The sequence below is a fragment of the Oncorhynchus nerka genome, linkage group LG18, assembly GCF_034236695.1.
Source record: "Oncorhynchus nerka isolate Pitt River linkage group LG18, Oner_Uvic_2.0, whole genome shotgun sequence".
Taxonomy (NCBI): domain Eukaryota; kingdom Metazoa; phylum Chordata; class Actinopteri; order Salmoniformes; family Salmonidae; genus Oncorhynchus; species Oncorhynchus nerka.
The window spans coordinates 42,182,878-42,197,633 of record NC_088413.1 but is presented as its reverse complement, the minus strand read 5'-3'; positions in this window follow the sequence as shown (position 1 = coordinate 42,197,633).

The following is a 14,756-nucleotide window of genomic DNA, read 5'->3' as shown; positions in this document are numbered from 1 at the left end:
AGTACCATTAGCCATACATTTTTCTAAACTAATTCAATATTTTAGTTGGACTTGCACCTGTTACTGAGATGGCTGTTCCAGTTGATATTATTTAGGTAGTCTCAATAATCAATTCTTCTTCATTCTCGTCTGAAAACAATTTAAAAGTTCAAGACATCCCCACTCTGGCTGGATTCCAATAGGAATTACACATCACTTTGCAAGCCAGCATAACATGGCTTGCAGGCTTGATGTTCAGTAGTTTCAGAACAATGTGTTTGAGAGTTATACCCTAAGAAAGGCCTTTATTTTGGCAGTTACCTGTATATCATAAAGCAACACCAACATAAAGTGTCTTAATAATAGGGCCGGGACAATACCAGTATCGCGATATTCATTCATTTCGTGGCAAAGAAACAAAACATGAGAAGTGAACTTCTTTACGAAATGTTGGAAACAAACATGTTGTCTTCCAGTCATGTTTATTTTCCAAGCTATATCACACAATATTTTACATCGAGCAGGTTTTTAGAAGGACAAGAATCTCCCATACGTGTTCAGTTGGGTTGAGATCTGGTGACTGAGACACAAACACGTAACCTTTAAACCGCATAAGTTCCTTTTGAGATGCCTCTTTCAAAGTCCCAGATCTCTTCTAGCCATGGTAGCCAAAATAATGGGCAACTGGGCATTTATGTTAAATTCAGGAACCACACCTGTGTGGAAGCACCTGCTTTCAATATACTTTGTATTCCTCATTTAATCAAGTGTTTCCTTTATTTTGGCTGTTATCTGCATGTAGTATTGTCATAAAGAGTAAAACATTTTAAACATAACATTCACTTAGACCAGTGTTTTCCACAAGTACATAGAGCAGCCAGCCAAATAATACAAGTTACCAGCCAGGCATCCCCCAGGGTTCTCTTTTGGTGGTACATTCTAATGCCTAAATTCCATCTGAAATACACAGTGAAATGATTGAATTTATATTCAGTGTATTGTTAGTTGTTTTGGATATTGCCTAGGCCTAAATGATCAGGACTATTTTCTAATAGAACATTCAACCTTTTTAACATTTAGCCTGTCTTCTCTTGAGATTAAAGTCGTATTTACAGTTTTACTGCAAGATATGAATTGCCACAATGTTTGTTCTTCAAGTTATGCATTTTATTAAAACTGAAAAATGAGGCCTCACGAGTGGCGCAGCATTGCAGTGCTTGAGGTGTCACTACAGACCCGGGTTTGATCCCAGGCGGTGTCCCAACCGGCTGTGACCGGGAGGGAGTCCCATAGGGGGTTCCAGCATCGTCTGGGTTAGGGGAGGGTTTGGCTGCGGGGCTTTACTTGGCTCATCGTGCCTGCAGGCTGGCTTTGGGTCGTCAGTTGGATGATGTTTCCCCCGACACATTGGTGGGGCTGGCTTACAGGTTAAGCGGGCGAGTGTTAAGAAGCGTGGTTTGGCGGGTCATGTTTCGGAGGATGCATGCCTCTCCCGAGCCCGTTGGGGAGTTGCAGCGATGAGACAAAATCGCAATTAGATATCATGAAAAACGGGGTAAACTACAAAAAAAATCAACAAAACAAAACTGTACAAAAAAATTAAAACACACACAAAAAAATGGTTTCGCTCTCAATATCACACTTTTGTTAATAGAAAAACAACTAAATGGGGTGTTCTAAGTGCACCACAATGCTTAAACAACATCAGGAAATCACTTTGGAGGTCTGTAAATAAAAAGAAAAGAGAATACATTTTTATTTTGGGGTACCCTTTCATTTAAGTGTGCACTTATCAAGAGGCTATTGTTAAGTGGTGTTTTTGTAGTGAACATGTGATGGTAGAGTTTGCAGAACAAATGCCCACTGGATTGATGAAAATAGCCATTCTGCCAGGTAAGCATAGGCTACTTTCTTTTTAACAACTAATTGCGAACGTTTTTGGGAAAGCCTTTCAATATACACTACATACAAAAGTATGTGGACACCCCTTCAAATTAGTGGATTCTGCTATTTCAGCTACACCAGTTGCTGACAGTTGTATAAAATCGAGCACACAGCCATGCAATCTCCATAGACAAACATTGGCAGTTGAATGGCCTTACTGAAGAGCTCAGTGACTTTCAACATGGCATTGTCATAGGATGCCACCTTTCCAACAAGTCAGTTAGTCAAATTTCTGCCATGCTAGAGCTGCTCCGGTCAACGGTAAGTACTATCATTGTGAAGTGGAAACATCTAGGCGCAACAAAGGCTCCGCCGCAAAGTGGTAGGCCACACAAGCTCACAGAACATCACTGCTGAGTGCTGAAGCGTGTAGCATGTAAAAATAATTTGTCCTTGGCTGCAACACTCACTACGAGTTGTAAACGTGTTCTCTGGAGTGATGAATCATGCTTCACCATCTAGCAGTCCAACGGATGAATCTGGGTTTGGCGGATGCCAGGAGAACGCTAACTACCCCAATGCATAGTGCCAACTGTAAAATTTGGTGGAGTAGGAATAATGGTCTGAGGCTGTTTTTCATGGTTCGGGCCCCTTAGTTCTAGTGAAGGGAAATCTTAACGCTACCTCATACAATGACATTCTAGACGATTCTGAGCTTCCAACTTTGTTTGGGGAAGGCCCTTTCCTGTTTCACCATGACAATGCCCCCCATGCACAAAGCGAGGTCCATACAGAAATTGTTTGTCGAGATCATATAACATTCTTGTTGAATACCCAGTTCTGTTTTTGAGTTCACATTAAATATGGACATATCTGAATGTCTAACTTCTGTTTGATCTTACAGAACCCTGTACAGCTTACAGTATAAAGAAAGAGAAGCTTAGGCCTAACCCCAGAGGGATAGCGATATGCCGGAGGCATGCATTTATTTTTGTGAGATGGCTACTGCGTCTGCTATAACAAATATAGACGTACAGAAGGGGGGTAATTCGTTAATTTTCGATCCAAATATTTTGTATGAAGATAGCATTATATTGTTAGATTAAAGGAGCAACTCTGGTAGACCGGAAACCGTCTTCCTCGCCTCAAGTGAGGTCGGCAGGTAGCCTAGTGGTTAGAGCGTTGGACTAGTAGGCGAAAGGTTGCAGACCGAATCCCCTAGTTGACAAGGTGAAAATCTGTCATTCTGCCCCTGAACAAAGCAGTTCCTAGGCTGTCATTGAAAATAAGAATGTGTTCTTAACTGACTTTCCTAGTTAAATAAAGGTTTTTAAAAATGCAGCTGTCGGAGTATACCCTTGTTCAATAACTATTTTTTGTTTGAAGACTGTTACTATGTACAAAAACAGGTAGCGACTATGGGCTCTATTTTCTCCCCTAACAATTCATGTCTATTTGTGGGTTATTTTGAAGACCAGTTCATTTGGCACAATAACCCTTCTCCCATCATATATGTATGTGTAAAATATATGTTGATTATGTGTTTCTCATTTGGAAGGGTCCCTTCAATGTGTTTGATTTTCTCGCCGACCTTAATGATATGGTTCAATCTATCAAGTTTACATCAGAGATTGGTAATGGCGATATGTCTTTCCTTGTTGCACTGGTGCACCTTCACTCAGGGTCTACGTTGTCCACTACTTTGTACACAAAGCCTACGGACAAGAAAAGTATCCTATACGCAGCAAGTGCTCATCCCACATTTCTGAAAAAGGGATCACCCTACACACAATCTCTGAGACTGAAACGCATGTGTACTGGTAAAACAGACTTTGAAAACGAGACTATGAAAATGTAAAAATGTATCTGACCCCCCTCTCCTTTCACGCTGCAGGGCAGGTATATCAGGGACTTCATTGCTCGGGCTGACACTCATGTCTCCCCTATAAGAAATGACGGAAGACTGGATAAGGTGACTTCTACCCCTGTCGCAGTTGTGCGGCATGTAGGGATTCCTGTAAAAAAATGAACGTAAAAGTTTTAAAGTGAACGTATTCAGCAGCTCAGCCACTGGCTAACAATACATTATCAAACAGTTCCTCACTCGCAGCTCTTTTAATGCCATATACCTTATCTCTTGTCCATGCAATAAGCAATATGTGGGCAAAACCAGTAAGAACCAGACCGACAAGAACACGTATTATAGAACACAAGAATGCTGTAAGGAGAATTGACTCTAAATCTATCGCTCGTCATTTCTCAGAGGCCGGTCACCCCGTCTCTTCCATATCCTTCTGTGTTAAACAGCAGATAAAACGTTCACGAAGAGGTGTCCATCTTCAACGAGGTCTTCTCCAGATAGAATGCAGGTGGATGTTCTATTTAAAAATTCTACACCCATCATAACTGGTATATTTCCTCTTTGTGTTTTATACCCCCATCTAGTGGTGTCTCTAGCTTCCTACTCTTTAAATCCTGTGTTATTTCTTATGAGGAAATGTTCACATGGTACAGTATATGTATAGGCAGTAATTTATGATGTTTCGCTTTCCGCTTTTGTATATTTTGTATATAATGTAGATCATGCATTCTATTGTACTAGGTACTGTCATTTACAAAATAGCCCCCAACACTCTACTCAATTAAATTGGATGCAGTCTATCACAGTGCCATCCATTTTTGTCACCAAAGCCCCATATACTAACTGGCTGGCTCTCGCTTCATACTCTTCGCCAAACCCACTGGCTTCAGGTCATCTACAAGTCTTTGCTAGGTAAAGCCCCGCCTTATAGCAGCACCCACCCGTAGCACGCGCTCCAGCAGGTATATCTCTCTAGTCACCCCCAAAGCCAATTCCTCCTTTGGCCGCCTTTCCTTGCAGTTCTCTGCTGCTGAGGACTGGAATGAATTGCAAAAATCACTGAAGCTGGAGACTCTTACCTCCCTCACTATCTTTAAGCACCAGCTGTCAGAGCAGCTCACATATCACTGCACCTGTACATAGCCCATCTGTAAATAGCCCATCCAACTACCTCATCCCCATACTGTATTTATTTATTTATCTTGCTTCTTTGCACCCCTGTATCTCTACTTGCACATTCATCTTCTGCACATCAATCACTCTAGTGTCTAATCAGTATATTGTAATTACTTCACCACCATGGCCTATTTATTGCCTAACCTCCCTTTTCTTACCCCATTTGCACACACTGTATATAGATTTTCTTCAACTGTATTATTGACTGTACATTTTGTTTATTCCATGTGTAACTCTGTGTTGTTGTATGTGTCAAACTGCTTTGCTTTATTCTTGGCCAGGTCTCAGATGTAAATGAGAACTTGTTCTCAACTTGCCTACCTGGCTAAATAAAGGTGAAATAAAATAAATAAATACAATTGATAGATTTTCTGATGTATTTTCTTGCCCGATCATGTGACATTTGCAATTAACATTGCAATAGAAACCAGGTGTGTGTGATAATTTACACTGATGATGGCCTGAGGCTGAAACGTTTGTTTTTACCTTTAATTTATGCACTTTCTTGCACTATGATATATTCTCTGGGCACCATGATTGTTGCAATAAACATCTTTATTTTGAAATCAAGCCTCAGTTTTGGATTCCATATTTTTCACCACCCCTCCCCCCAGTATATTTCGATCTGTCCCCTACCTGTAAAGTTTAAAATTGAAGGTGTAACATGGAAAACAAAATGTATGTTATTTCATTACCAGATCATAGTGTGAATAGCCCACTAGGCTATGTCATTTGTTGTCATTATATCCAGAATAATTCAAAGGAATAGCGTTCGGTGTTGTGTAGTATTCGATCCTACACAAAATTGTGCACATTAAAGTCGGTGTCCAATCCGACACAAAAAAAAACATGGACTCATTACCTTGATGCTTTCTCTGTTAAATCAAACTTAACCCTGCTGTATATCAAGCAGACAACAGATGATCAAGATCAATTCGCTAGGGATATTAGATCTAAAGTGGATCCAGGCAATATTAGGGTACTAGGGGGTAACTAGCCCCCCCTAAGAACAATGTCTAATTGCTGACACAAAAAAAACTGTTTGGAAAAAAATGTGTACGTGTACGAAGGTCATACTAAGGCGAATAAATTATAAAGGGAAATAAATCAAATTCTATTTGTCACATGGGTCGAATGCAACCTTACAGTGAAAGTCTTACTTACAAGCCCTTAACCAACAATGCAGTTAAGATAAATAAGTGTTCAGTAAAAAAATAGATAAGTGTGGGGGGGAATGCAAATAGGTAGCCCCTTGATGAGCTGTTCAAGAGTCTTATGGCTTGGAAGCCTTTTGGACCTAGACTTGGCACACCGGTACCGCTTGCCGTGCGGTAGCAGAGAGAACAGTCTATGTGTCACGATTTTCTTCTATCTCCTCCTCTGACGAAGAGGTGTAGCAAGGATCGGACCAAAATGCAGCGTGGTAATTTTCATACATGTTTAATAACGAATAAACACGAACAATACAAAAACAAGAAACGTAACAGGAAAACCGAAACAGCCTATACTGGTGCAAAGTAACACAGAGACAGGAACAATCACCCACAAAACACTCAAAGAATATGGCTGCCTAAATATGGTGTGGACTCCCGGCCGCACACCTAAACCCATAGGGGAGGGTCCGGGTGGGCATCTGTCCACGGTGGCGGCTCCGGCGCGGGACGTGGACCCCACTCCAACAAAGTCTTAGTCCACCTGCATCGCATCCTTTGATTGGCGACCCTCGCCGCCGACCTTGGCCTAGTAACCCTCACCAAGCACCCCACTGGACTAAGGGGCAGCTCGGGACTGAGGGGCAGCTCGGGACTGAGGGGCAGCTCGGGACAGCTCGGGACTGAGGGGCAGCTCGGGACTGAGGGGTAGCTCAGTACTGAGAGGAAGCTCAGGCAGGTAGTTGGCTCTGGCAGATCCTGGCTGACTGGCGGTTCCGGCAGGTCCTGGCTGACTGGCGGTTCCGGCAGATCCTGGCTGACTGGAAGATCCTGGCTGACTGGCGGATCCTGGCTGACTGGCGGCTCTGGCTGCTTCATGCAGACTGGCAGCTCTGGCAGCGCTGAACAGGCAGGAGACTCCAGCAGCGCTGTAGAGGAGGAAGGCTCTGGCAGCGCTAAACAGGCGGGAGACTCCGGCAGCGCTGGAGAGGAGGAAGGCTCTGGCAGCGCTAAACAGGCGGGAGACTCCGGCAGCGCTGGAGAGGAGGAAGGCTCTGGCAGCGCTGGACAGGCGAAGCGCACTGAAGGCCTGGTCCGTGGTGCTGGCACTGGAGGGCTGATGCGTGGAGATGGTACTGGATAGACCGGACCGTGCAGGCGCACTGGAACTCTTGAGCACCGAGCCTGCCCAACCTTACCTGGCTCGATGCCCACTCTAGCCCGGCCGATACGAGGAGCTGGTATGTACCGCACCGGGCTATGCACCCGCACTGGAGACACCGTGCGCTCCACAGCATAACACGGTGCCTGCCCGGTCTCTCTAGCCCCCCGGTAAGCACAGGAAGTTTGCGCAGGTCTCCTACCTGGCGTAACCATACTCCCTGTGAGCCCCCCCCAATAATTGTTTGGTGCTGACTCCTGGGCTTCCTTCCACGCCACCGTGTTCGTCTCGCCAACCTCATTCTCCTGTAACCTTCCTCGCACTGCTCCATCGAATCCCAGGCGGGCTCCGGCACTCTCCCTGGGTCGACCGACCACCTGTCTATCTCTTCCCAAGTAGTGTAGTCCAGATTCTGCCCCCATGTCCCAAAATCCTGACATCGCTGCCTCTCCTGCTCCTCGTAATGCCGCCTCTCTGTTTTCGCTGCCTCCAGCTCTGCTTTGGGGCGGCGATCTTCCCCAGCCTGTGCCCAGGGTCCTTTATCATCCAGGATCTCCCCCAAGTCCAGAAGTCCTGTGATCGCTGCTCCTCCTGCCGCTGACTGTCACCACGCCACTTGGTCCTGTTGTGGTGGGTGATTCTGTCACGGTTTTCCTCTCCTCCTCTGACAAAGAGGTGTTGCAAGGATCGGACCAAAATGCAGCGTGGTAATTTTCATACATGTTTAATAACGAATAAACACAAACAATACAAAAACAACAAACGAAAACCGAAACAGCCTATACTGGTGCAAACTAACACAGTAACACAGAGACAGGAACAATCACCCACAAAACACTCAAAGAATATGACTGCCTAAATATGGTTCCCAATCAGAGACAACGATAAACACCTGCCTCTGATTGAGAACCACTTCAGGCAACCATAGACTTTTCTAGATAACCCTACTAATTCACAATCCCAATACCTACAAAAAAAACAAGACAAAACACACCACATAAATAAACCCATGTCACACCCTGGCCTGACCAAAATAATAAAGAAAACACAAAATACTAAGACCAGGGCGGGACACTATGACTAGGGTGGCTGGGGTCTTTAGCAATTTTTAGGGCCTTCCTCTGACAATGCCTGGTATAGAGGTCCTGGATGGCAGGAAGCGTTGGCCTCAATGATGTACTGGGCCGTACACACTACCCTCTGCAGTGCCTTGTGGTCGGAGGCCGAGCAGGCAGTGATGCAACCACGTTCATCTGTATGCTCTCAATGGTGCAACTGTAGAACATTTTGAAGACCCATCCCAAATATTTTCAGTCTCCTGAGTGGGAATAGGCTTTGTCGTGCCCTCTTCACGACTCTCTTAGTGTGTTTTGACCATGATAGTTTGTTGGTGACGTGGACACCAAGGAACTTGAAGCTCTCAACCTGCTCCACCACAGCCCCGTCGATGGGAATGGGGGTGTGTACGGTCCTCCTTTTCCTGTAATCCACAATCATCTCCTTTGTCTTGATCACGTTGAGGGAGAGGTTGCTATCTTGGCACCACACGGTCAGGTCTCTGACATCCTTCCTATAGGCTGTCCCATCGTTGTCTGTGATCAGGCCTATATGTACCACTGTTGTGTCATTGGCAAACTTGATGATGGTGTTGGAGTCGTGCCTGGCCATGCAGTCATGAGTCAACAGGGAGTACAGGAGGAGACTGAGCATGCACCCCTGAGGGGCCCCCGTGTTGAGGATCAGCTTGGCGGATGTGTTGTTATCTACACCTGTTCCTTTTGTCCAGGTGGGAAAGGGCAGTGTTGAGTGCAATAGAGGTTGCATCATCTGTGGATTTGTTGGACCGGTATGCAATTTGGAATGGGTCTAGGGTTTCTGGGATAATGGTGTTGATGTGAGCCATGACCAGCCTTTCAAAGCACTTCATGGCTACAGATGTGAGTGCTACGGGTCAGAAGTCATTTAGGCAGGTTATCTTAGTGTTCTTGGGCACAGGGACAATGGTGGTCTGCTTGAAACATGTAGGTATTACAGACTCGGTCAGGGACATGTTGAAAATGTCAGTAAAGACACTTGACAGTTGGTCCACGCATGCTTTGAGTACACGTTCTGGTAATCCGTCTGGCCCAGCAGCTTTGTGAATGTTGACCTGTTTAAAGGTTTTCTTCACATCGGCTACCGAAAGCGTTATTACACAGTCATCCAGAACAGCTGGTGCTCTCGTGCATGCTTCAGTGTTGCTTGCCTCGAAGCGAGCATACAAGGCATTTAGTTCGTCTGGTAGGCTCACGTCACTGGGCAGCTCGTGTCTGTGTTTCCCTTTGTAGACCATAATAGTTTTGAAGCCATGCCACATCGGACGAGCGTCAGAGCCAGTGTTGTAAATTCAATCTTAATCCTGTATTGACGCTTGTTTGATGGATCGTCTGAGGGCATAGCGGGATTTCTTATAAGCGTCTGGATTAGACTCCCGCTCCTTGAAAGCGTCAGCTCTACCCTTTAGCTCGATGCGGATGTTGCCTGTAATCCATGGCTTCTGGTTTGGATATGTACAGTTGAAGTCGGAGTCATTAACTCGTTTTTCAACCACTCCACAAATTTCTTGTTAACAAACTATAGTTTTGTCAAGTCGGTTAGGACATCTACTTTGTGCATGACACAAGTCATTTTTCCAACAATTGTTTAAAGACAGAATATTTCACTTATAATTCACTGTATCCCAATTCCAGTGGGTCAGAAGTTTACATACACTAAGTTGACTGTGCCTTTAAACAGCTTGGAAAATTCCAGAAAATTCTGTCATGGCTTTAGAAGCTTCTGATAGACTAATTGACATAATTTGAGTCAATTGGAGGTGTACCTGTGGATGTATTTCAAGGCCTACCTTCAAACTCAGTGCCTCTTTGCTTGACATCATGGGATAATCAAAATAAATCAGTCAATGCCTGAAGGTACCATGTTCATCTGTACAAACAACAGTACGCAAGTATAAACAGCATGGGACCGCACAGCTGTCATACTGCTCTCTGTCTCCTAGAGGTGAACGTGCTTTGGTGCGAAAAGTGCAAATCAATCCCAGAACAACAGCAAAGGACCTTGTGAAGTTGCTGGAGGCAACAGGTACAAAATTATCTATATCAACAGTAAAACTAGTCCTATATCGACATGGCTGCTCAGCAAGGAAGAAGCCACTGCTCCAAAACCACCATAAAAAAAGCCAGACTACGGTGTGCAACTGCACATGGGGACAATATCGTACTTATTGGAGGAATGTCCCCTCGTCTGATGAAACAAAAATAAAACTGTTTGGCCATAATAACCATAGTTATGTTTGTTTGAAAAAGGGGGAGGCTTGCAAGCCGAAGAACACCATCCCAACCGTGAAGTACAGGGGTGCCAGCATCATGTTATGGGGGTGCTTTGCTGCAGGAGGGACTGGTGCACTTCACAAAATAGATGGCGTCATGAGGGAGGAAAATATGTGGGCATATTGTAAGGGTTTTCCTCCTCCTCTTCGTCTGAGGAGGAGAAGCGAGAAGGATCAGAAGACCAATGTGCAGCTGTAAACTCTCCTTCCAGACTCATATCAAACATCTCCAATCGAAAATCAAATCTAGAGTCGGCTTTCTATTCCGCAACAAAGCCTCCTTCACTCACGCCACCAAACTTACCCTAGTAAAACTGACTATCCTACCGATCCTCGACTTCGGCGATGTCATCTACAAAATTGCTTCCAACACTCTACTCAGCAAACTGGATGCAGTTTATCACAGTGCCATCCGTTTTGTCACTAAAGCACCTTATACCACCCACCAATGCGACCTGTATGCTCTAGTCGGCTGGCCCTCGCTACATATTCGTCGCCAGACCCACTGGCTCCAGGTCATCTACAAGTCCATGCTAGGTAAAGCTCGGCCTTATCTCAGTTCACTGGTCACGATGGCAACACCCATCCGTAGCACGCGCTCCAGCAGGTGTATCTCACTGATCATCCCTAAAGCTAACACCTCATTTGGCTGCCTTTCGTTCCAGTTCTCTGCTGCCTGTGACTGGAACGAATTGCAAGAATCGCTGAAGTTGGAGACTTTTATCTCCCTCACCAACTTCAAACATCTGCTATCTGAGCAGCTAACCGATCGCTGCAGCTGTACATAGTCTATCGGTAAATAGCCCACCCATTTTTACCTACCTCATCCCCATACTGTTTTTATTTATTTACTTTTCTGCTCTTTTGCACACCAATATCTCTACCTGTACATGACCATCTGATCATTTATCACTCCAGTGTTAATCTGCAAAATTGTAATTATTCGCCTACCTCCTCATGCATTTTGCACACAATGTATATAGACTCCTCTTTTTTTCTACTGTGTTATTGACTTGTTAATTGTTTACTCCATGTGTAACTCTGTGTTGTCTGTTCACACTGCTATGCTTTATCTTGGCCAGGTCGCAGTTGCAAATGAGAACTTGTTCTCAACTAGCCTACCTGGTTAAATAAAGGTGAAATAAACATTTTTTTTAAAGTGTCCATGGTTGTTTATTTAAAAAACATAAACTGAACACTATGAATACAAAAACAATAAACGTGAAACGAACGAAAACCGAAACAGTACCGTGTGGTGAAAAGCACAGACACGGAAACAAACACCCACCTACAAACAGTGAAACCCAGACTACCTAAGTATGATTCTCAATCAGAGACAACTAACGACACCTGCCTCTGATTGAGAACCATACTAGGCCGAAACATAGAAATCCCAAAATCATAGAAAAACAAACATAGACTGCCCACCCCAACTCACGCCATGACCATACTAAATAACGACAAAACAAAGGAAATAAAGGTCAGAACGTGACACATATTTAAGCAACATCTTCCAATGTTGCTTCAATATGTGTTGATCTTCCAAATGGACAATGACCGTAAGCATACTTCCAAAGTTGTGGCAAAATGGCTTAAGTACAACAAAGTCAAGGTATTGGGGTGGCCATCACAAAGCCCTGACCTCAATCATATGGAAAATATGTTGGCCAAACTGCGAGCAAGGAGGCCTACACACCTGACTTGTAGTCACAAGCTTGATGTAGTCATTGTGTGCTAAGAATATGGGACCAAATACTAAATATTTGACTACTTTAAAGGAGAATTAAGTGCACTTACCCCAACCAGCGATTCACTTCCTGTTGTGCAGTACCGGGGCTCAGAATATTTTTTTAACAAATGCTCCAAAAACATTTAAAGACCTGCATCACTGTACTGAGAGCTTTTCAGTTTCTAAAAGGACGTATTTGAGTGTTTGTGGAGCATTCGTTCATGATCCCCCGTACTGCACAACGAGGATGAGGATGTGAATCGCTGGTTGGGGTTTCTCAAAAACAAGTGAAATTGCAAAAAAAAGTATCTGGACGCTTCTCAGCTCTAATACACTCAGGATGTGTGTGTGTGTGTGCGCGCGCACGCCATGTGTGTCTGCAGTCGCATACAGTGAGGTCCATTTGGACAAATGTTTTGTTGTTTTGGCTCTGCACCTGATATTATTACAATGACGATGAGGTTAAAGCGCAGGCTGTCAGATTTCATTTGATGGTATTTTCATCCATATTGGGTGAACCGTTTAGAAATTACAGCACCTTTTGTACAGAGTCGCCCCATTTTAGGGAACCAAAAGTATTTGGACAAATGAATTTAGAATGTGTATTAAAGGATCATTTTTTACAACCAAATCTCTATTTTTGATGTAAATGGCATGTTGAAGCTGTGTAAATGAATTTACTCATGAAGGAAATCTATATCTGAGTGCACTGTCAGTTCAGCTGAACTCTGATGTAGCCTGAATGAATCGTTTCTGGCACTGAGGTTAAACCCACACTAAAGCCAATATTACACACACACACCCACACAAACACATAGCTTTTATCATCCCTAACCTGGCCCTGAGGTCAAACCCTCAGTAAAGCCTATATGACAGTGTAACATTAGAGAGGAGCCAGTGGATGACAGGCTGTGTGATACAGTGTGTTTGTTAACCAATCTCGGTCTGTTCACTGGCCAACACACACACACACACAAGGCAGAGAGACTAACAGGAACGCACGGCAGTACACAAACATACACACTCTGCTGCTGCTCTCTTGTCACATGTGGTTAGGACCCGAAGTGCTCTTAAAGATGTGTTACGTTTGTTGCTCAGTTCTGGTTGAAACCTCAAAAAAAAATGGAGCACAGGCAGTGTGAGAGAATCTCTCCACACATCCATGTTGTTTCACACACAAACACATACACAGAGACAAACAGGCATAGACACGCACACGCACACTCGCACGCACACATGGTTGGAGAACAACATGGAGAACAACATCACGTCTATAGAGAGCAAGCATTGTCAACACAACTCACAGAAACAACGATCTTTGTAACCTGAAGGCAGATGATTTCTTAGGGTTAGTGGAGGGAATTCTTTCAGCACAGAGAGACACTGGCTGAAAGGTTGCATAATGATCCTCCAATGAGATAGAGGCACAGAGGGTTGTGGGTAAGTGAGGGGCAGCAGTGCGCACTAACGACTCTGAAGTGTCCTGTACGCCGCTACGTCTGCATAGTGACAACTCTCAAGTGCACTCCATGACCCACTTATCAGAGAAGAATTTACTTTTGAGAGCACTCCATCTCCATTGTGCAGTATACTGTATCTATATAAATCTAACGTGACTAATTAAAGTGAAGCTTCTCACTGGAACTCTAAGGCAGGGGTTTTCTCCACCCCTGCACTAACACATCTGTCAATTCCCTAAGGAGCAGAGCTACCCTTGCCTGTATCTTGAGCTCAGTGGGCTCACACTTTTAGCTCAGTGGGCTCACACAGTCTTGAGTCGTGCAACCAACTGCCATTGCGACATGTTCATGTCATTTTTTGTATTAACACTGCTAAGAGTGTTTTTATACAGTATACTGTATGTGCTGGTGAAAAAGGGAGGTGTATTTTTCCTGACGCACGTGTGTGTGTGTGTGTGTGTATGTGTGTGTGTGTGTGTGTGTGTGTGTGTGTGTACGATTGTCTGTGTGGGTATGTGCATGTATCTTCCCTGACGTGACCTCTATCTGAATGCCAGTCTTGGTTGGTTTGTGTTTTTGGCTCAGAGACAGTCCCTTCATTATTTTTTGAGATGTTTGTGTGTATGTTACATAAGTCGTGCTCATGCACAGTGCTAATCGAATCATTCCCATGACCGAGTCAGCTGGAGCAGAGGCCCAATCTGCCTCTTCCTCTCCTCTCGACCCAGATATCTCTCTCCGGCTTTCTCTCTCTCTTTCTGTGAGTCCCTCTCCTAATCTAGTCATTAATATGTTATTAACATGTAATATGTGCCATTTAAAATGAGCATTTCTGCATCTCACCGGTAGACACGGGCCATCTACATTTCCTAGTTGTAAGCAAACAATATCCAGAATTGTGTTCCTAGCTCCAACAGTGCAGTAGTATCTAACAATTCACAACATTACACACACATCTCAAAGTAAAAGAATGGAATTAAGAAATAT